The sequence below is a fragment of the Octodon degus genome, unplaced genomic scaffold (genome assembly GCF_000260255.1).
Source record: "Octodon degus isolate 3935 unplaced genomic scaffold, OctDeg1.0 scaffold00169, whole genome shotgun sequence".
Taxonomy (NCBI): domain Eukaryota; kingdom Metazoa; phylum Chordata; class Mammalia; order Rodentia; family Octodontidae; genus Octodon; species Octodon degus.
In genome coordinates, this window is record NW_004524745.1 from 1,556,650 (window position 1) to 1,580,418 (window position 23,769).

Below are 23,769 nucleotides of genomic sequence, written 5' to 3' on the forward strand. Positions count from 1 at the left end.
TAATCAAACTCAGGACCTTGTGCTTGCCAGGCAGGTGCTGTGCCACTGAGCTAAATCACCAGTCCTCAAACTAGATTAAAAAAAATTCAAGCACCATAACTAGCCTATGCCTTATTTCTCTGAACAAAGCAAGTAAGGTAAGGAGCTCATTATTTTGGGACAAAGCCAGTCTGAGCTGGTGGAAAAAAAAAAAGATAGGATTTAGAGTATTTTCAAGGGAATGCTGTTGTCTTAAATTTCTTGGTAAGCCTCAGCAGCATTGTTCTTACCTCACTGTACTACTTTCCTGGTTTCCTATTATAGTGCTCCTGAGTTATTACAGAAATTTCTTATTTCCTGCTTCATATTTTCCAGGATATTGTATATCATTGCCACTTCTAGTTTTCCTATGTGTAGTGCTGATCAGTGAACACTGGCTTGGAAACCTGTAGTGGCACCCAGCAGCTGCTAATATGTTTTAATTGTGTTAGTTTGTCTTAGTGTTCTATGCCATGGCAGTGTATCCCTGTCTTACCACTTTAATTATAACCTGTGTCATTACATGTCTCTCTGCTTCTGATAGCCTCATCTATGTTGTCCTCTAAGCAGGCCTCACATTTGGGTCTCTGCCAGTTCTTTTGCCTAGAGCATTCTCTCCTTGATACCTAACTTTATGCCACAGAGCCACTTTTTTTTCTTTTTTACAATCTTTTTAAATTTTATTGGTCATTTTTAAATACACATAATGATATATCTTGTTGCTTCTTTTTTCCCATTCCCCTCTCTTCTCTTTAAACCCTCTTCCCCTCCTTATTTACAAAAACTCTGTTTCTAGTTTTTCCTATTTTCTCTTTCATTTTTTTCCCTTTTCCCTTTTCCCCCCTCTCTTACTTTTCCTTGTTTCCCTTCTCATTTGGGCACTTTCTTCCCATTTCCCAAATCTATTTGTTTCAGTTACTTTTCTATCATTGCTGGGACAAAACACCTGATACCCCAAATTAAGAAAGAAAAGGTTTATTTAACTCACAGTTTGTGGAGGTTTCATTCCATATTTGACTGGCTGAAAAGCAGAAGGACATGTGGCAGACAGCAGCAATTCATGGCAGTGGAAAACAGCAAAACAGCAAGAGCAAAAAGGGAGGAGCAGCAGAGAGCAAGCCTCTTTTCCTCCCTTATATTGTATGCAGGCTGTCTGCCCCAGGGCAAGTGTAGCACTCAAATCCCAGCATTGGATCATAAATTAATCACAAATTCTAGAAGCCCACCCTATGATTCCATGAGGCTTTGGAGGAACATTTAGATATAAACCATAACATTCCACCCCTGGCACCCCAAAGACTCATGTATATCACTTTATACAAAAGGCATTTAGTCCATCTCTGAATTGTCAAAGTCATAACAGTTTCAGCATTGCTGAAAAGTCCAAGTCCCAAGTCTTCTCCACAATCTAAGGCAAACTCTTAGCTGTGAGCCCCTATACAAATGAAAAGTTGAACACTTCCAACGTTCAGTGTACAAGAAAAACATTACCATTCCAAAAGTTAGAAACAGCAGGATATAAAGCACTGGGACCAAAGCAAGTCCAAAATCCAGAAGGGCAGACATTGAATCCTGTAGTTCCATGTGGAACATTCGAAGCAACCTGTGGCAAATTGTGTGCTCCACCTATCTGGTACTTCTGGGGGTTGTAGCTCCCAGGGCTTCTGTCTTAGGCCTGCTTTGCTCCCTCCTTGCAACTTTACTTAGATGATGCACATTTCTGGCTTTTATAAACATCTGGGTTTTCCGCTACATTAGGTTTTTCTCTGCCTCACACACTACCCTCTCAGGGGGCACACTGCTTGGCCTCCCAAGTCATCTGAAATCTAGGTGGAATCCTTCTTAACTTCAGACCTCTTGCATTCTGCATGCACCTAAAATCAACGCCATGTGGATGATGTCAGCTCTGATGCCAGCTGGAGCAGTAGGCAGGTTTTCTTCTCTTTTCGCTATAGGAGTTGAGTCCCTGGATTACTGAACACTCTGAACCTGATTCTGAGGAACAAATTATTAGTGCTGCCATTCTGGAATCTGGTGTGTCTACCACTGCCATTGTGGAATATGGCACTCTGTGGCTTTCTCCTCAAAGAAAAATCTATTACTTTTGCAATTTTGAGGCTACAGAGGGTGGAGATTTGCTGCTTCTTGTGATGCCCTAAGGCCATCTTTTTTATTCTCCTGTTCCTTCTTGGCAATGGAGATCTCAGCTCTATCTTTGTAGTCCATAGCTTTATTGGTGCTTCCTTTCTGGCCAAACTCACAACATTTTAAGTCATCCTACTGGGATCTTTTTATTTTATTTTCATTTTTTTCCTACTGGGATCTTTGATTTACAACATAAATCTGGTGAAAAACCCCCAACAATAGCCATACCACTGCCTCAACATTTGTCTGCCTTAAAATTTCTTTTGCCAGATTTAGTCTATTACCATTAGTCTCAGGCAAAATCTCTGGACATGAGCAAAGTGCAGACAAACTTTCTGTCAAACCATAGTACACATCATCTAGAGTCCAACAACCAGTGCAGTTCTTCGCAGCCGAAACCTCTCCAGAGCCTGGTCTTTACAAAAACAGGATTTCTATCAGGCTTCTGGTCTTCAGAGCTCACCAGAATCTCCCATACAGAACAGCCAAAGGCATTTCAGTGCTTCTCTTTTAGGGGATATCTCCAAACCTTTCCGGTCTCTGCCCATAAGCCATTCCCAAAGGCTCTCGAACCAGATGGTAAGGTATAGTCACAGCAAGGACCCCATTCTTGGTACCAAAATCTGCCTTGGTTACTTTTTTCTCATTGTTGGGACAGAATACTTGACACCCAAAATTAAGGAAGAAAACATTCTACATTTTCTTTGTTGGTAGATTTTTAGTTACATCTCCAATTTCATTGACTCATATTAGGTGCAGGATACTGCAGTTCGATCCTAAGCTCCACATACCTTACCAGACCTACCCTTAAGGTAGCCTGAGCCAGCCAAAAACAAAACAAAACAAAACCCCCCAAAAAACAAAAAAACCTTCATTGACTCATATTGGTTTATTTGGAATTGTTACAGTTTTCTCTTTTTAGAATTTTTATATCTTCTTGACTTGAGTTTTGATAACTCCTTATGTATCTTTAATTATAACCTGTGTCATTACTCACATATCCTTTTGCTTCTGATAAACTGGTCCTCTAAGTAGGTCTCATGTTTGGGTTTCTGCCAGTTCTTTTGCTTCAAGTATTCTCTTTTTGGTACCCTACTTTTTGCCAAAAAGCCACTTTCTTCACTGAGCCTTAATAGCAACACCTCAATTATAGAATTCAGCACACTTTATTCTGGTTACTTGTTTGTCTCTTATTAGATGAGTTGCTTAAGGACATGGACTGTGCTTTCTTATGTGTCCCATACCATAATGCTAAATATAATATGGACCTCATAAATAGTTGGTGAGAATGAATACATGAAAACCTGAGAAATGACAGCAGTGCTGTTGAACTTCCATTTCTTCCCTGAAGCATTCCTTGATCCTCCAGCGACAGTAACTTTTCTATGCTCATATCTTATATTTGGATTTTATTGGGCTACAAACAACAACTTTTGTCCCCCCAAAAGATGGTGACCCTAGACTTTTGTGAGTCTTGCCCTTTTGGTCAGTCTTTGCCGAGACAAGTTTGATGGTTGTTCTTTGCTTCTGACTGCTCTGAGGGCCTAGTGATCAGGCTAACACAGAGATAGTCTAACCAAGAAGAGTATCTATGGAAGGATACATGAGAAACTCCAAATAGAAGTTGTCTTTGGTAAGGGGTCTGGCATGGCTAAAAATGGGCAAAGAGATGTCTGTAATCCTAGCACTCTGGAAAGCAGAATGAATTATTTAAATTCTAGCCAAGCCTAGGAAATTTAGTGAATAGTGAGACCCCCATCTTAAACTAAAATAATGAAAAAGAATTGGGAATGTAGCTCCATGCCAGGGTCCTGAGTTCAATTCCAAGTACAAAAATAAATAAATAAATAAATAAATAAATAATAAATAAAATAAAAAAAATAAAAAAGGACATGAAGAGAGAGACTGACTTTGCTATATGCCTTTGTGTACCTTTTCAAATATGAGTCCGAGGTGTGCATTATTATTGTTGTTATATTTTGGTACTGGGAATTGAACCCAGGTTAGTGCACATGCTGAGTATGCACTGTACCATTGCTTTATATACCCTTAGCCATTATTACTATATATGTATATTTTGAGGTAGAGTTTCATTATGTAGTTCAGGCTGGTCTTGAACACACTGTGTACCCCAGGCTGTCCGCAAACTCAAGGTGATCCTTTTGTCTTACCTTTCAGGTGCTGAGACTACAGATGTACACCATGCCTGACTTTATTCTTTAGCATACCTGTGTGTAGTTTCCTCTTCAAGTTTCACTCTGTCCCCTTTTTATGCCTGACACATGAGTTTCTCTGTGAACACCTAGACCCAATCATGATTGACAGCTTCTTAGAGATGACAGATTTGCCTCTTTCTTCCTGGAAATGTCTTGAGATTCCTCATTCAGGGGTCTTTGGAATAATAAGGAAGCCTAGAGTGTGTTCAGCATTTTATCTTTTCAAATATTACTGTCTATTAAGTTTTCTTTGTGTGTGTGTGTGTGTGTGTGTGTGTGTGTGTGTGTTTTAGGGAAGGGTCTACAGAGTGTTGAGGGTCTCACTACTAGATTGGACTCATATGGGGCTGGAGAGATGGCTCAGTGGTCTCAAGCACCTACTTGGAACAAACATTGCAAAGCACAGGGACCGCAGTTCGATCCCCCACACCACATGCCAGCCAGCCCCGCCCCCTGGTGGGCTGAGCTGGCCACACACACACACACACACACACACACACAATAAATGTTAAATAAATAAAAAATATATATATAGATTGGACTCATAGTGGTCCACCTGTTTACAGCCTCCCAAGAGCTGGGATTACAGGTGCGCCACCATGCCCAGTCTCACTTGCTGCCTCAGTGCGCCCCTGGGGGCGGGGCCGGCACGGCAGGCCAGGGGATTGAATCCCCCCCCCCCCCCCCCCCCCCCCCCCCCCGCCCCTGCACCTGCTTGCATATACTTTAATCTGCTGAGCTATTTGGTCGGCCCTTTACTGAGAGTTTTAAGCAACAATTCATCAGATCCTTCAACATTCCTATTTTATTTTGCTTTTAAAGAAACATTTTTATTGGTACATTTTAGGTGTACATGATGATCACAGTTTTCTTAAGGAATTTGTACCAGTATATAATATAACTTCATTCTTTTTCCCCCCATTTCCTTACCCTTCCTTAAACCCCATTCCTCTCTTTATTTTTATTTTTATTTTTTTGTGGAACCGGGGATTGAACTCAGGCCCTTGTGCTTGCCAAGGAAGTGCTTATTCCACTGAGCCATCTCCCTGGCCCCTCCTCTCTTTATTTACAAAAACTTTGTTTCCTTTTTTTTTTTTTTCTTTTCTCATTTTTTACTTTTCCCTTCTTCCTTTCTTCCTACTCCCTTTCTTGTTCACCTTCCCATTTGAACATTTTCTTCCTATTTCACAGTATCTATTATACATTTTGGTTCTGGTTTCTTAGAGAAACATTGTAGTATTTACATATGAGTGCCAGATTTATTTCACTTAAGATTATGGTCTCAAGGTGCATCAATTTACCTAGAAATATCTCAAACTTATTCTTTATGGCAGAGTAGCACTCTATTGTATAAAAATTCCCCACATCTTCTTTGTCCATTCACTAGTTGATGGACACTTGGGCTGTTTATGAGTTGACTGTTATAGACTGTGCCACTGTAAACATGGGTGTGCATAATATGTCACTGTGGTATGATGCTTTTAATTCTTTTGGGAAGATACCAAGAAGAGGAATTGTTGGGTCAAATAGGACCTCTAGGGGGGCCAGGGATATGGCTCAGTGGAATAAGCGCTTCTCTGGCAAGCGCACGGGCCTAAGTTCAATCCTGGTTCCGCCAAAAAAAAAAAAAAAAAAAAAAAAGGACCTCTAATCCTACCTTTAATCCTAGTTTTTAAAATTTAATTATTAATTATTTTTAATTTATTATTTATTTGTTATAGAACTACACAGTTCAGACTTGTAGTGATCCTCCTGTCTTAGTCTCCCTAGCACTGGGATTACAGATGTGTGCCACAATGCCAGGTTTCAGGGCTGGCACAGCATGCCTGATACAACATGCATTGCTGGGGATTCAGGTCCTTGTGCTTGCCAGGCAGGTACTTAGACTGCTGAGCTATCTCCCCAGCCTTAATCCTATTTTTTAAAGCAATCTGCACACTGAATTCCACAGTGGTTATGCCAGGCTACATTCCCACCAATGGTGGAGAAGGGTTCCTTTTTTCCTACCCCACTAGTGCTTGTTATTGGTTAACATCCCTATTTTATAGTGGTAAAAATCTGAGGTTTGGAGCATCTAAATGTTTCAGGATTATACACCTAAGTGAGGCAAGAGTTGTAAGTAGTTTAGAACCTCAAATTCATGCCCCTGTTCTTAGTTCTTATGACAGGGAGGTAGTCTTCTCTGTTTGGAATAGACTTAGATTTCTGGCTTTGAGGGCTGTTTCAGTAGGAGAGGGAACGGAGCTCTGATGTTTCTTCTTTCATTTTTTTGGATCACATCCTTCCCCTTTCAGGACTTTTGTTACATTGAACTATTTTCTCTGGGAAAAAGGGGTTAATAATAGGTTTCTTAGGGAAAGATAGCTCAGTGGCATAAGCACCTGCCTGGCAAGTATGAAGTCCTGAATTTGATCCCCATTACAAAAAAAAAAAGTTTCTTCATTTTCTGGTTGGGGTAAAACTAAAGCACCATTGGGGTGATATCTTTTAGGGAAATTTGAATCGACAGCATGCTTTCCTATTCTTCCCTGAGAATTATTGCTACTATTAGGCATAAGGCTTTGTTTCCAGGTTACAAATCTTTTTAGCAAAGAAGTAAGTGTGGAATAGAATTGGAAGGACTCATGTAGTCCTTGGATATAATTTAATGCTCCACATCCCAGAGAGAGTAAACATTGTAAAGTGTGCAAGATGGGTTTGGATTAATATCCTGACAACATATGGCTTGGCATGTAGGGTGTTCCTTGGAGACCCTTTTCACCATACACAGCCTGCCTTTGCCGGGTGGCCCCTTCTTACAGATCTTTCCCGCAGCTGTTGTGCACCTGGGTGAATCATCAGTTTTAGTAAGCTTAAAAAAATATGACAGCAGGAAAATAATTTTAACTGATGAAAATCCTTATATAGGAGGCACAATAAATGCACAACCCTGAGAGACAGTATGTTTTGTTTTCTGCTTAGTTTCCCCTGAGTTTGTCTGGGATATTCCCTTCATTGGGAATACTGGGTGAGCCTCATTTCTGGTCTTTGAAAATGCTACATTGAAAATTACCTTATTCTTTGTGACTGTTGACTTTGAGGTCAGGCTATAGAGGGTCTCTGGGAACTCTAGGGAGCATCCATCGTCGTGAAGGGAAGGGATGGCTCACTAAGGATCAAGCAGAAATCCTTGGCTTTTTTCTCTGTTTCTACTTGAATCAGAATTTAAACTTTCAAAGACAGTTTTGTGCTTTACAGGTAAGCGCTTTTTTTTTTTTGTGGGGGGGCAGAACCGGGGATTGAACTCAGGCCCTTGCGCTTGCCAGAGAAGCGCTTATTCCACTGAGCCATCTCCCTGGCCCCCTTTTGTGCTTTACGGACACAGCTGAATGTGAGGAGTCTTCATTGAAACCCCTAAGAACTTATTGGTGCATATAGACGTGCTTAGGTACTTTACTTACCCAGCCCTTCCCTGTGCTGTCCCTAGATAAAGGTTCCAGCTGATGGCTTAGTCAGAGCCTCCCAGGTGGGTGGCTTTGCAGGCCTGGTAACTCAGCTGGTTCAACAGGGTTTAAGTTGCAGAGGGGTTTCTCAGGCACACGAAATTCATAAGAATCCATCAAACCATAGTGCTAGGTAATTAATTACCAAGTCAATTTGTGTGGCTAGGTAAGAACATTCTTTCTTCTATATGAAAAGGTATAGTAGTAGGGAAGCCAGAAAATTTCTAGAAGAAAGCAAGGCAAAGAAGACTTTTGGTCATAACAGCAGATACTATACATCCAGATTTAAGCCATGTACTAGTGTGTTTACTTAATCTCTCTACTCATCTGTAAGCCCCTCTCCCAAGTTTTCAATATATTCAGAGTAAAGACTCAATAAATGTTTTATTCCACTTGTTCTCCTCTTTATCTTTCCTCTTCTCCCTATATTTTCCTTCCAGGTTATATCTGTAATCTGCTCAGAAGAATCTTGTTCATCTTTTAGGGAATGAGGTGTTAAAAATACTCCTTTTTATTTTTTAGGTTCCCCCTTATTCTTTGTATACCATGACTATTCTGTTATTCCAGGTGATGGATTTTAGCTCTTGTCAGCCAGTTCCCACCCAAAGATTCTGGTTAACATTCAGCCCACAGTTATTTATGGAGCACACAGTGTATGCCAGGTCTTGTTTGTCCATGGGAGCATAGGGATGAATAAGGCAGATGTGATCATTGCCTTCAGAAACACATCTCTAGACCTCCTCCTTAGATGCATTAGCTTTGTGGGTGACTGGTCTTGTTTGTTCTATTTTGCTTCATATTAATTTCCTTCTGAGACGGCAATCTTTTCCATAGACCTAGGGGGCAGGGCTCTGTGTGATATGCGGGCTTTGCCTGCTGGCTTGCTTGCTCCCCATTGGTGAGAGCAGCGTGCTTAGGCTGCAGGGTAAAGCTCAGAGGACTGCTACTGCCTCGGCCATACCTGTCCCAAGAGCCCGTGCTTTGCACTCTTGAATGTTCCTTTTCTCCTTGCACACAGATTATAGTGTTCACTGCTAATTTAAATTCAAACAACCTTCCGCCCCCCTCTCCACCTTAAAGAAAAAAAAACCTTGTGTATTATAGGGTAGAGAACAAAGCAAACAGCTTTGGTCTCCTGGTGGGATTTGTTTTATCATGTGTTTTTTATGTAGCCGTGCTATGGGTTGTCTTTATTTTAATAGGGCTAATGTGTAATTGAGGCATATTGATATTCTGCACTCTTAGAATCACACCTTTTTAAACTTCATTTGTCATAAATAGTGTGACAGGTACATTTAGGAGCTTTGACTGACAGGCTTCCTGGCTTGCTTGTCTGCTTTGGGCTCTAGACATTCTGGTCCCTGCTGGGCCCTGCATAAAGAAGACCCTGTAGCAGGATGACGATTTCTTTGTTTCATAATAGGGTCCTGAAGATAGCCTGCTGTTCCCCCCTACCCTGCCTATTGCCAATTTTACTGGCAGTTGCCATGAAATGTGTGCAGGGAAGCTGGCAGAATGGCTCTCTGGGAACCATTTGAGAACTCCCAGCAGAGAAATGTGTTTTCCTTTCCTCTAATGGTGGTGGTGTGTGACATTGTGATCTGGTACTACTTGTCCCCCTGCATACTGAGATCTGTGTATGACTCCTCCAGCCCTTTTGGGATTTTTGATAATAAATTGTTTGCTGTGTTATGGCCCCCCGCCCCTAATTCCATCATCTTCCTAGGAAGGTGGAGGCGTGTGCTAACAATCAGGGACCTAGTGGAACCTGTTTCTGTCACTGTGATTACTGAAGGCATGGTTGGTAGCCCCAGAAGAAACACGTTTCCCATTGCTTCTGGGGCTGGGCATTTGCTGTAGTTGCACTTAGTGTTTAGAGTCACACTAGAGGCTTGGTTGGAAAGGAAAAAGCACTGAATAATTACTGCTTACATACCAGTTAAACCTATCAGGCAACAGATGTCAAGTGCAAGGAAAAAGCTCAATCATGTTGTTATAATGACATAATAGTTATCATTATAATAATCAGCTGGCATAGCATTTGATAAGAGGCAGATACCAAATTGAGTGCAGGAAAAAGGGCTAACCTTGAACTACAGCACAAAGAATTGGTGCTTTTTCTTGCAGGAGATGCTGTTTAGATGCTGATTGTTCAAGTATGGAGTTGCTACCCTATCTGCATAGCTAAAAGAGCTATGGAGACCAGATGGGATTGTGTGTCCTGCAGATATTTTCTGATAGAGTGATAGAACACACCATCTTGGATGAACTGTGCTGTGTACCTAGGAAGTAGTGGTGCTTTTTAATTTCATCTGTAGCAGTTGTGGTGGGCTGTGCTTATGGAAAACAGGCTTTTCTTTCTCAGAGAGCTTATTGGGAGCTGCATTCCTAGTTCTGGCTAGGAAAGTGATAGTGAAGAGATGAGCAGACACATGACCCAAAGGCAGTATTAGGTTAGGAAAAAAGTCTTTGGATTCAGGCAGACCTGGGTTTGACCCTTGACCTTGATATTTGCCTCAGCTCTTCATGGACATGCTATCTAGTTTTCATTTGCTTTTCACGAACAGCCTTGTCTAGAAAGCGTGTGGCTGTGCCTGGTGCTTTGAGGTGGTCAGTACAGTACATCCTTTGGCCTCTCTTCATCCCATCTCCACAGCCTCTGTAAAGAATAGAAGGGCAGGAAGAAGGTCCTCCTGTTTCCATAGGGGGGAATTTTGGCCTCAATTAGAGCTTTATGTGAATTTGCTCAGGCAGTGGTGTTGCTTCTGTAAACCGTGATCTGTAGATCTCCTCTGAAGCTGCCTCATCAGGGGAGACTTTGATATTTAATGTTTAGGAACATCTCTGCTTTATCCAAAGAGTAAAAAAGTGTTTAAAATCCCTTCAGAGAGCAGTATACCTACTTCTGTCTCAGACCCCTGTAGCCTTGCCTTCCCTTTTTCTTTGGGTGGGTCACTTGGGGGTACTCTCTCTACCCTGGGGATCAGAAAATTCTTGTGTGGGCTGCTGGTAATGTGGATCTGTGTTTTTACTCAGCAGAGATTTTGTGTTTCTGCTTAGGTGTTTGCTGTGGACTTTTATTTTGGAAGCTTGGCACTTTCAGACAAGGTGGTATCTTTTTAGACTAATTTTGGCAGTAGGCCAGCTTGTCGCTATGACTACCATGGAAGGAATGGCAGGACATAGAAAGTAACTTCTATAAGAAATTTGGGAAAGAGGAAGGTTTTGGTCACATAGGGAGAACAGTTTCTCTAAGTAGAACCATTTGATTTGGATGATTTTCAATTTCTTTCTCTCTGAAATTTAGTTCTTTCCATCAACAAATATATGTAGAACATCCATTATATTCCAGATTTTATAGGCCCTGAGTACTCACTTGTAAGTAAATCAGAGGTAGTTTCTACTTAGAATGTTTTGATATAGACATTAATCAAATTATGATCACAAAATATACATCACAGTTGTAATAAGTATATTGCAAGTAAGAAGTGTGGTACCATGAGAACATCTGACAGGGATTTTTCTTTATAAGAGAAGAAAGGTTTCCTTGTGGAGGTGATGTTCAAGTTAAATTGTGAAGAACAGGTATTTCCTAAGCAAAATGACATGAGTTTGAAGAGTGTTTTAGGCTGAGGATCCAGCTTTTGCAATGTCTCCAGGGGCTGGAGGTGAGTGTGGTGAGTTCTATGAGGAATTGAAAGTGTGGCTGGAACATGAGAGAAGAGAGCTACAAGATGAGGTTGGAGCGATTGGCAAGGGCAGGCCTGGTCAGCCATATCACGGTACTTGGTATTTGTCTGGAGAGCAGGGACACCTTTGGAGAGTTGTAAGTGCCTGTCATAATGAGATGAATGGATGTGTAGCATGAACAGATCACTCTCTTGAATACTGCTTTTGGTGGGATTTGAGAGGAATTGAAAATAAAATCAGAAAAGGGGACATTACTAGTCAGGCACATGGCTACAATGCTAGTTACTCAGGAGGCTGAGGCAAGAAGATTGCAAATTTGAGACTGGCAACTTAGTGAGACCCTGTGTTAAAATAAATAAAAGGACAAGGTAAAGCTCAGTAGTAGAGCATTTGCCTAGAGAGGCAATAAGTTCAACCCTCAGTACTGCTAAGAGAAGAAAAAGGAACATTACTATAATGTTATTAATTTTTTTTAGTTAAATGGTCTTCAGAGGACCCTTTGAAAGTAGGCACACTTTTCTTCCTAAATTAACTCCTCTGTCAGTGCCTATATTGTATTGAGCCACCTGGCTGCTCAGCAGACCTAGTGGCCACAGTTGCTAGCATACCTGCCCAGAAAAAGGTCTGAAGGTTTCAGGCCTCTCACCTGTTAACATCTATCAGCTTCAGAACTCTTTGTCACTTGCTGTATTGCAATCCCTTTGTTGGCTGTTACCATTGGGTAGATGTTACCCTTATACCTTGGCTCTCCTTTAGCTATGACACTGGCAACTCCTTGAAGTGTGATATGCTAAGTTAGGAAAACCAGTACCTGTGGCTGTGTAGTAGTTGATTCTGGTTGATGTAGGTGTGAATATGGTCTGTCTTGACAGCAGCCCTTGTCTGGAGGGCTAGTAATTAGCTGGAGTTGTTCTTACTGTGCAGCTAGGCAGACTGAAATGCAGGATGGGCCTGTTGCATAAAGAAAACTAAATCAAAGTTACATGGTGCCAGAACAAGTGTTAAGTGCAAGATGACCCTAGACCACAAACCCCCTTCCTTAGTAGTACTGTAACTTTCCCCAGTACTCTTTTTGATAGTGGATATGAGGAAACTTCTGTCTCATTGATAATAGAATTTAAAACTAAGAAAAGAAGTTGGGTATGTTGGTGCACACCTGTGATGCTAGCACTTGGAAGACTGAGGCAGGAGTTGCGACTTCAAGACCAGCCGGGGGGGCCGGGGAGATGGCTCAGTGGAATAAGTGCTTCCCTGGCAAGCACAAGGACCTGAGTTCAATCCCTAGTTCCACCAAAAAAAAAAAAAAAAAAGGGGGGGGGCTGGGGAGGTGGCTCAGAGGACTAAGCGCTTCCCTAGCAAGTGCAAGGGTCTGAGTTCAATCCCCGGTTCTGCCAAAAAAAAAAAAAAAAAGACCAGCCTGGGCTCAAGGCCAACCTGAACTGCGTAGTTCAAAAAGACAAAAACAAAAAACAATAACAACAGCAAAAACAAACAAACAAAAACAACGAAGGTAAGAATTTTAAATCAAAGCTTTAAAAGAAGCTTAGGAAGAAGGGGAGTGGGTGGTAGCACTGATATTGATCAGGCTATCCTAAAAGAGGAAAGGAGGCTTCCATAGGGTTGCTGGGGTAGGCTAGGGTTTAGTAATGTTCCACAGGGTCATGAATGTGGAATCTTTTTAGAAACCTCTTCCTTGTGTTTTGAAAGGTTTCTTCCTTGTATAAGAAGTGCATCAGAAGGTCTTCTCCTCCCTTGAGACATCATGGCAGCTTTCCCTGCTGTTACAGCGCTCCTGATTTTTGCCATAAAAGTAGAGACTAAGGGAAGGGCACATTTCATACATTGCAGCAAAAAAGGATAGGAAAAGAACCTTATCTTTCCCTTCAATGGGAAACAGGTGATTGATTAAGGCCCCCAAACTCCTCCATATTTTGTTCCCATGAGGCTCCCTGTCTGCCTCACTTTCACTACTAATCTCTGCTACACAGTAGTTAGGAGCACAGTCATTCACTTTGGGCTAACTTTAGTTAGAATCTCAGCTTCCCATATGTAGGCTGTGTGCTCTAGGATCAGTTAGTTCACTTTCCTGGTCTATAGTTTTCTCAGATCTAAATAAATAATGTTAGTGCTATGATGAAAAGGTTTGCTTCCCCCCTAAATTTATAGGTTGAAATCTAATTCCCAAGGTGATGATGGTGTTATGAGGTAGGGCCTTTGGGAGGTAATAAGGTCATGAGGGTTCTGTTTTTATGAATGGGGTTATTGCCCTTATAAAAGAGACCAGAAGGAACTTCTTTTCCCTTTGCCTGTAAGAACAGTTAGAAGATTTCATCTGTGAAGCAGAGTCTTACCAATAGTTTGACACTGCCTGGACAATGTAGCAAGACCTCATCTCAAAAAGAAAAAGGCCCTAGACATGATATTTTAAAGAACTATTATTAATCTATCTTAAACTTTCCTCAGAAATTGGAGAGGGAACACTAACTAATATATTCTTTGAGGCCAACATTATCCACATACCAAAGCCCGATAAAAACACTGCAAGGATAATTCATATTCATGTTCATATCCTTTATGAGCATTTATGTCAGAATCCTAAACTGAATACTAGCTAACCCAGTTAGAAGCATATTAAAAGGATTATATATCATCTCCAAGTGGGATTTAGTTTTCTAATGCAAGAATAACTCATTACACAATAATTGATCAATTGACAGATGAAGGAAAAATGTGATTATCTCAATTGATGCAGAAAAATTGAACACCTTTTCATGAGAAAAACATTCAATAGATTGGAAGCAAAATACCTGAATATAAAGCTGTACATGAAAACCTCTCAGTAGACATCTCAGTGGTGAAAAACTGAAAGCTTTTTCCCTATAGGAACAGACAGAAATGCTCACTTTCACTTCTATTCAACATAGCCCTGGAAGTCCTGCTCAGACCAATTAGACAAGAATAGAATAAAAGCCATCCAAGTTGGAAAGGAAGATGTAAAATTATCTATTTGCACACTGATATAATCTTATATGTAGAAAACTTAAGATTCTACATAACAAAACAAAAACACCCTTTAGAATAAACTTAGCAAAGTAGCATTTCTCTTGAGAAATTAAACTGTTCTAAGCTACCATGTCTGTATAACTTGTACATTGTCCATCTACATCTTGGAATCAAGTATCAACTTTTCTTAGAAAGTTCTTAAGGAACATGCCACTTTGCTGTCCCACACCCTCTACGGGCTCAGTATTATATGTGTACTGATACTCAACTCCAAGCTCTTTACCCTCATTATAAGACCTTTCATCTTCTGATGCCTGCTTCAAGCCTGCCTTGACAGCCTTACTTCCTACATTCTCCTCTGACTAGAGTGACCTACTTTTTTATTGTTGTTGTTGTGTCTGAGACAGTTTCTCTGTATGCAGTGCAGTCTGGCCTTGAATGTAATATGTAACCAGGCTAGCCTCAAACTCATAACAATCCTCCTGCCTTGGCCTCCCAAGTACTGGGATAACAGACATATGCCTGGCCATGGTGACCTACTTTTTCCTTGAACAGAGAGAATCTTTGCTCCAGATTTATTCTCTGCCTGAAATACTCTTCCTTCTCTTTTATTTTTCTTATACCTGGGATCAAACTCAAGACTTTGTGCTTGCCAGGCAGGCACTTATACCACTCAGTTATATCCCCGGCTGCCTTCATCTTTTCTTGATTGACTCTTTGTCATTCACACCTTTGTTCTTATTTATGAGAAAAGCTTTCCCTGGGGCTGGGGAGATGGCTCAGTGGAATAAGCCTTCCCTGGCAAGTGCAAGGGCCTGAGTTCAATCCCTGGTTCCACAAAAAAAAAAACCCAAAACCTTTCCCTTTCATCTAGTATAAAATATCAGTTACCATAATCAAACCATCTGTGTTAGTCTTTTTTCTGTTGTTACTCTAAAACACTTTATACTGGGTAGTTTGTAAAAATATAAGCTTATGTTGGCTCTTGTTCTGGAGACTGGGAAAGTTCAAGAGCATAATGACATCCCTACTTATCCTCTGGTGATGGCCTTATCCTGCTTCAGCTCATGGTAGAAGGTATAAGGGCAAGCAGGCATGTTTGGAAATGGGGAGGAGACAAAGGGAACCATCACCTCTTTTTTTGGTTGGGTTATCACTGAGGTTGACTGCAGAGTCCTCCCACTGAAATAATATGAAATAACCCTTTTTGTTGTTTGAATTTTGAGGCGGAGTCTTTCTAAGTTGCCCAGTTGTGTGTGTGTGTGTGTGTGTGTGTGTGTGTGTGTATTTAGTACAGGGTCTATAGGGTCTCGCTGCACAGATCAGACTCAGTGATTCTCCTATTATCAGCAATTTTTTTTTTAATTTTAACATTTATTGTGTGTGTGTGTGTGTGTGTGTGTGTGTGTGTGGCCAGCTCAGCCCACCAGGGGGCGAGGCTGGCTGGCATGTGGTGCTGGAGGATTGAACTGCGGTCCCTGTGCTTTGCCAAGCTTGTTCCAAGTAGGTGCTTTAGACCACTGAGCCATCTCTCCAGCCCCCTCAGCCATCATCTCTTAAAGGTCCTGCCACCTCTCACTCTAGGTACATTGGGAACCTGATTTTAACTTGAGTTAAAATCAATATCAGTACACATATGATGCTGGAACAAACTACCCAAACCATAGCACTAGCTGATCCTTGTTTAATACTTCTCTTGAATCTGTTTTTCCTTTATGAATGTGAGCTCCATAAGGACCCTATGTGTCTGTCTTGTATACAGTTTTCCTAGTGCTAGGAACGGTACTTGGCATACAGTACATGATTAAACCACATTTGTTGAATGAATGAATGAGCTTGTGAATGTGTTCTTTTATTACTCAGAAGCTGGGTACACAGGTGTTCATATACTGTTTTGTTTCCTAAATAAATGTGATCAAAATGATTTTTTTCCTTGTTCATTATTTATTAAGTGCTGTTCTTCACTCTCACCCTCCTTTAATTGCAACATTCCGAGGACAGACTGTTTTTCCCTTGCTTCATTTTATGTAGCTCTTTTTCTTCCTGGCGTTTTGTTATTGGAAAGGAGGGGCTTGTAGTTGCTGGGCTTGAGCATTGATTTTTAGGTTTTCTGTTATAAGAAAGCAAGCTTTAATACATTTGCTTGGAATCAAACAAACATAAAAGCTCAACAGGACATGATAAATTTATCTCACTCCGATTTTCCACTGACACATTTTGCAGCACTACCAAAGTTCTTAGACAAGGTCATTAGCTAAGAATTGACAAATTGACAGTGGCTATTCACAGAATGTGAATAGGTGGCAAGGTGAGAAATAGGTGGCAAGGTGAAGAATATGGAGAGGCCAGAGAAGATAGTGCTCCCTTTGTGGCATTTGCCTGGTTTTTCATGGCAGACATTGGTCCTGGACCAGTTTAGCTGGTCTTCACAAGGCCCTGAAGAAAATAGAGGCTCTGCTGTTGTGCCTACCTACTGTGGCAAAGATAATCCTTTACCTGGAGTAACGAGGTGGGGCTCTCACCACTTTTTGTAATTTTTTTTTAATGTGTTTGGTACAAGGGTCTCATTATGTAGGTCAGACTAGTGATCCTTCTGTTTTCTGCATGTGCCAACATGCCCAGTACACCACCACACAGGGTCCTGGTGGCCAGCTCAGCTTGCCTGGGGGTGGAGTTGGTGCTGCATGTGGAGGCAGGGATTGAACCCTAGTCCCTGTGCTTGCCTAAGCAGGTGCTTAGTCTATCTCTGGGCTATCTCGCCAGTCCCTCTTTTGTAAATGTTTGAGTCCTAAATGTTTTTGGCATTCACACCCTGATTCTTCAAGAATAAAACCTCTGAGAGTGATATGAGCAAGAAAGTGTATCTGGAGTTTGATTAGTTAACACAGAAATTGGATTGTATTTGTAAAATGTTGTTTGTTGAATCTGCAGCAACTGATCACTACTTTTTTAGTTCCCTTGTTTTACCTAAGACTTCCTTCTTTTTTTTTTCTCAAAGAACATAGTTCTTTTAACCTTAGATATCGCTGACTCTGTGTGTGTGTGTGTGTGTGCGCGTGTGTGTATGCACACAAGTGTTAGATATGGAACCAGAGGCCTCTAGTATTAGACAAGCCCTCTGTCACTGAACTGCGCCCCCTCCAGCTATTTTAAATTTTATTTTTGGGAATTTTGAGCCAAGATCTTGCTGAGTAACCCAGGCTAACCTTGAACTTAATATTCTCCTGCCTTGGCCTTTAGAGTAAATGTGTCATTTACTGTCTGACTTATTGTCATGTGTCACTATGTCTGACTTATTGTTAGCTTTTAACTATGAGTCTCTCTAGTGAATGATATTAGACTCCTTGTCAATTCTGTCATTTGGTTATCTCTCTTTTTGTTTGCTTTTTTGAGACAGGTTCTCACTTTGTAGTCCGAGCTGCCCTTACACTCACAGAGGTCCTCCTGCCTTAGCCTCCTAAGTGCTGGGATTATAGATGTGTGCCACCAGGTGTCTTTCCCTTTTGAAAGAGTCTGACTGAGGGTATTTAACCTTTCTTATTCCTATCCTCTAACTAGTCTTAATTTGCTGTAGTTATTGACCGCCTCTTCTGTCCCCCTGGGATAATCTTTATTTTAAAGTTAAACTTATCTAGAAATCCACTTGTAATGAAATGCCTCCTTCCTTATGTGATGCCAAGCACTGTTTTACACTTCTTCTTCTTTTTTTTTAGTTGGAACTGGGGATTGAATAACCAAGTTTTTTTTTTTTTTTTTTTTTTTTTTTTTTTTTTTTTTTTTTTTTTTTTGGCAGATTGGGGATTGAACTCAGGCCCTTGCACTTGCCAGGCAAGCGCTTATCCTACTGAGCCATCTCCCCAGCCCACCTCCTTCCTTTTATATGCAAGAATTTTAGCTGAAAGACTCTGGGGCCAGAAGGTGGCTTTTGGTAAAACAGTGAGTGGCTTTCTTAAGCAACTTTCTCTGGGCTTCAAAATTACTGTTAAGCCTGCTCGCACTTCTTTTACTTCTACTCATCAGTCTTTTCTGTGCTAAATGATGATCCCTATTCCTTTAATTTTTTCTCACTTGCTCTATTTCCTGGTCCCTGTGTTATTTCTGCAGTTCCTTTTCAAAGAAGTGTTTTCTTTTAGAAATTTTCACAGCTGTTGTGTAGCCACAGTTGTAGGTAGTATGTTTTGTTCCCTTTCCACACAAGCTATAACTTTTTTTTCCTCCTGTGATTATAGAAGGGTGATTGGGATGGGCAAGGCACACTGTTGCATACTCCCACTCCATTGTGACTATCATCTGTAATTCCATGTCATGGAAAGGTGGACCAACCAGAAAGACCCCAAGCTGGAGGTGCTAAATGACCTTTAAGGATGGTGATGATCTTAATTTCTGTGATACTTGATCAGGATCCTTTGTGTGTGTGTGTGTGTGTGTGTGTGTGTGTGTGTGCCAATACTAAACATTGAACCCAGGACCTTAACAATGAGCTACATCCCCAGGATTTCTTCAAAAATTTTGAGAAAGAATCTTAACTAGGTTGATGCATTGACCCAGGCTGTGCTTAAATTTTCAATCTTCTGTCTTTAGCTGCCCAGAGTACTGGGATTATAGGAGTCTGTCACCATGCCCAGCTCAGCTTTCTGTTGTATTTTTTTTTTAAATTTTGTTATTAACATTAAAAGTAACAAACCAAAGTTACATCTCTTTTTTGTTTTGTATTGGTTTCCTTTACTTTCTTTTTTTTTTTTTTTTTTTTTTTTTTTTTGCGGAACCAGGGATTGAACTCAGGCCCTTGCGCTTGCCAGACAAGCGCTTATTCTACTGAGCTATCTCCCTGGCCCCTCCTTTACTTTCCTTAAAACTAGTGAAAACTTCTTTTAAAACTAGCTGCTGGGCCGGGGAGATGGCTCAGTAGGATAAGCGCTTGACTGGCAAACGCAGGGATCTGAGTTCAATCCCCGGTTCTGCAAAAAAAACCCAAAAACCAAACAAAACAAAAACCCCAAAAAACTAGCTGCCATCTTTGTGTTCATGAAGATTTGGTAATTCAGATCTCTCAACTCTGTCCCCATACTTTTCTACCTGTGCGTTGAATAGAATAGTAGACTGCTGCGGAAACAACGTCCTGCACATGCACTTGCACACATGAACACAGCTGAGTTCCAGGGAATAGACACTTCTCTGAGAGCAGCTCATCCTGTTTCATGCAAATATTTTCCACTGCAGCAAAATTTAGAGACTTTCAAAGAGACAGAATTAGTGACTTCCCTCCACCCCCCCCCCAAAAAAAAAAAAAAAAAAAAACTTCAAAGCTCTTAAACCTTAAAACATCTGGCATTCAGAGCTTCAGCCCTGAAAGCAGGCAAATTTCAAACCTGGTACAGTAAGACTCTTCTTTCCTCTGATCTTTTCCTGTTTTTTCTCTCAATTTATTTTAACATCCCTTTTCATGGTCTTACCTTTCAGAAAGTTCATTCAGGCTTTCTTGCTAGCTCCTGGCAGAAGCAGCAGCAGGGCTCTGGCCTTAATTTATATTTATATTTTTATTTTTTCTCTGTTCATTGCTCTACTTCCTAACCTCCCAGTGTCCTACTGGCCTTTCCCCCATCAGAAAGGACAGTGTCATGTAGCTTAGGAATTTGATGATATCAGTACTAGGCTAGTGATATGGGAGGAATTTGGAATCCAATTTTGTGTATGTACTCCTTTTTTTAAAAGTTGATTTTATTGTTACATTATTGATATATGTAATGATCACATTTATTATAGGGAATTTGTTCCTTATACATCATTTTTTTTTTTTTTTTTTTTTTTTTTTTGCGGAACCGGGGATTGAACTCAGATCCTTGCATTTGCCAGTCAAGCGCTTATCCTACTGAGCCATCTCCCCGGCCCCTACACCATACATTTTGATTCGTTTTTTCCCCATTCCCCTTTGTACATATGCGCTTAAATGAGGAGCTATTCCTCTCTTTGGTAACATCTTTGTTTTTCTTTGCCCCTGTAGCCTCCATGAGCTATTGAGCCAGGGGAAATGAAAAATTATTTATCATGATTAATTCTGGGGCATTATATTATGAAGTTACAAAATAGTATTTAATTTTTTTTTCAATGTCTTTGGGGGCCTATTTGAAGAGAGTTCAAGGAATAATTAGGGCTAAGCAAAGAAAACTAATTCGGAGGCAGAGTAGTATAATAAGAAGCTTAAAGGAAAACAGTGAAACATAATAAACAAGAGTGTGAGTTTTTAACCTACCTCTCTCTATCTCCCTCCCTCCGTCCCTCCCCCTCCCTCTCCTTTCCTCTCCCTCCCTTTCCCCCATCTTCCTTTCCCTCCTCCCCCTCTCCTTCCCTCCCTTTCCTTCTTGATTTTGTTTTGTTTTGTTTTGTTTTGTTTTCTCTTCCAGATGTGGGAACTGTTGATTATTTCCCTGGTAGTAGAATGAGGGACACTTGCTGGTGAGAGTCTGCTGAGAGTCAGGCAGTGGAGGAAGAGGGGTGGACCGTCTTCAGATACTGTTAAATGGGCGGGGGGCTGGATTCATCTGAGGAAGACATAAACTTTATTTCTGATACTGGATTTTTAGTATCAAACTATATTTTCTAGATTATTATCTGGGAGGATGGGGGAAATGGAAGAAATTTTTTGGACAGTTTGAAGTGTTTTTGTGAGTCTTTCTGAACACTTCAGAAATTCAAGCCATAGATTTGTGGATTTGTCTTCTTAAGGTGTTTTCTGTATGAAGTAATAAGACCTCCAGTTTTTTTGAGAAGCAGGCAGTTTGATATTATATTTAAGACCTTCGCCTTTGGAGTCAGACCTACTTTCTAAATCTAGCTCTGCAATTGATTTGCTCTGTGACTTTGAGAAGGTGGCTTAACCTATCTGAGTCTGTTTCTTCACAATAGGAAGATAGGGCTGGGGAGATAGCTCAAGGGCATAAGTGCCTGCCTAGCAAGCCTAAAGTCCTGAGTTCAATCCCTAGTACCCCAAAAAGAAAACAAAACAAAACAGAAAAAACACAATAGGAAGATAATGATGCAGGTTTTGTGTGAATCCGATATTTGGTGAATAAATAAGTTAGCTATAATTGTTATTTGGGATACTGGTGGAAATTCAGATTGAACTTTGCTATGGCTTGAGTATGTCGTGTCCCCCAAAGGTGATGTAGTGGGAGCTTAATCCCCAGTGCAGTAATATTGTGAAGTGAGGCCTGTAAGAAGTGATTAAGTGAGTGGGTATGGAGATGCATGCATATAATCTCAGCTATTTGAAAGGCTGAGCAGGAGGATCATAATTATGATTGGGCAACTTAATGAAACACTGTCCCAAAGTAAAAATGAAAAAAATACTTGGAATGTAGCTTAGTGGTAGAGTGCTTATTCAGCATGTACAAGGCCCTGGGTTCAATTCCCAGTACTGCCAAAAAAAGTTATTAGGTCATGAAGACTTTGAATTCATGAGCAGATTAGTGCTGTTGGCCTAGAAGTTGTTTTCTTTTCTCTCTCTCTCTCTCTCTCTCTCTCTCTCTCTCTCTCTCTCTCTCATTCACTTATTTATTTGATATAGGGTCTCACTGTGTAGCTTGGACTCGTAGCTCCTCTCTCAGCCTCCCCAGTGCTGGGATTACGGTGTGGACCACCGTGCCTTGTTTCAATGGCCAGCACAGTATACCTGGGGTTCCTGGGTTGTCACAGCATGTGGTACTGGGGATGAACCTGGCTCCTCGCACTTGCCAGGCAGGCACTTAGACCTCGGAGCTATCTCCCCAGCCCCAGAAGTTTGTTTTCTGATAAAAGGAATGGATTTGGGCCTCCTCTTCCTGTGATGCTTTCTGTCATATTTTGGCACAGCAAGAAGACCCTCACCAGATGCTGACACTTTAAATTTGAAATTCTCAGACTGCAAAATTATAATATGTAAACCTCTGTTCTTTGTAAATGACCCAACCTTCAATGTTTTGATATAAAATTGACTTAATACCAATCTTCTTGTCAAGTGAAAGTAGGTAGAAGGATTTGGAGGTGGATAAGTAGATAACATGTAGCAAAGAGAACTTTGGGTACTTGATGAGTTACCTGTTGTTTTAATACATTTGTAAATTTCAAACCTTCCCCTTTGTTACCTGCCAGGCTGATTGTTATATCAAGGAGCTGTTCTGTCTCCTTAGCAGAGATTCAGTGACCATGGCAGCTATGGTGCCCTCCATTACAAATATATCATTTTTATAAAACATACTGCTGTGTTTTGCCACCTGCATTTTGAAGTGTTATAAATAATTAAAGCTGAACTGTACTTGTCAGAATAAGTTCAAAAAGTACATTTTGCAATGCAGTACTTTTGTCCTGACAATGTGTTTATTAGTTTGCGTGTTAATTTCAGAATTGGTTAGCTTGAAACCTCTGTGCCTGCTTGCTCACACCAGTACTTAACCCAAAAACACCCAGAGAGGGAGGCAAAGAAGTTCCTTCTCCCAGTGTTCCTGGGAAGTCATAAAGTGGTAAACAGTGGTCCTTCTCAAGGGCAGAGAGGAAATTGAACTATTTGAGGGTGGATGCTTCTCTCCCAAAAAGTCTGTGTGGGAAACAGTAAATTATGGGCTGATGGAGCATAGTGACAGAAGTTTGAAGAGCTTCTCCATAATTTGGAAAACAGCTAAGTGTAAACAAGTAAGACACAGCCTTTGTTAGTTTATCTTGCTTTCTCTTGAGGTCATTGGATTCTGGGATACTATGTTTCTGTCCCTACCTGCTCAGTAGAACACTACAAGGCTGTTTCAGCCTTGGATAAACTTTGACTGAGATGGTGGTGGAGGAAAGGAGAGACTCATTTGAAGATCCTGCAGCAGAAGAGGTGTTAGTGCCAGTTGCTTCAATTCTGGGCAGTGTCCTTCATCAGACCGTGGAGAGACCCAGTTTGGGAGGTTGTGGTAGCAAAAGAGCAAGAAACAGTACTCAGAGTACAACCTGGAGTGCCAAGGACCTAGGTTTGAAGCCCAGTTGGGGATATTAAATTCCTGTGGCTTCTGTAACAAATTAATATAAACTTGGTGGCATAGAGTAACTTTTCATACAGTTCTAGGGTCCAAAATTAAAGAGTATCACTGGGCTAAAATCAAGGTGTTGGCTGGGCTGTGCTCTCTCCAGAGGCTTTAGGTTATGTTTCCTGTACTCTAGCTTCTGGTGACTACTAACATTCCTTGGTTTATGACCTCTTCAAA

General features: G+C 40.9%; 1 protein-coding gene across 6 annotated transcripts in view; it reads left to right on the forward strand.

Moving 5' to 3' along the window:
* Sil1 (SIL1 nucleotide exchange factor) overlaps positions 1-23,769 on the forward strand; it is a 269,715-nt gene that overhangs the window by 10,132 nt on the left and 235,814 nt on the right. The window lies entirely within an intron of this gene.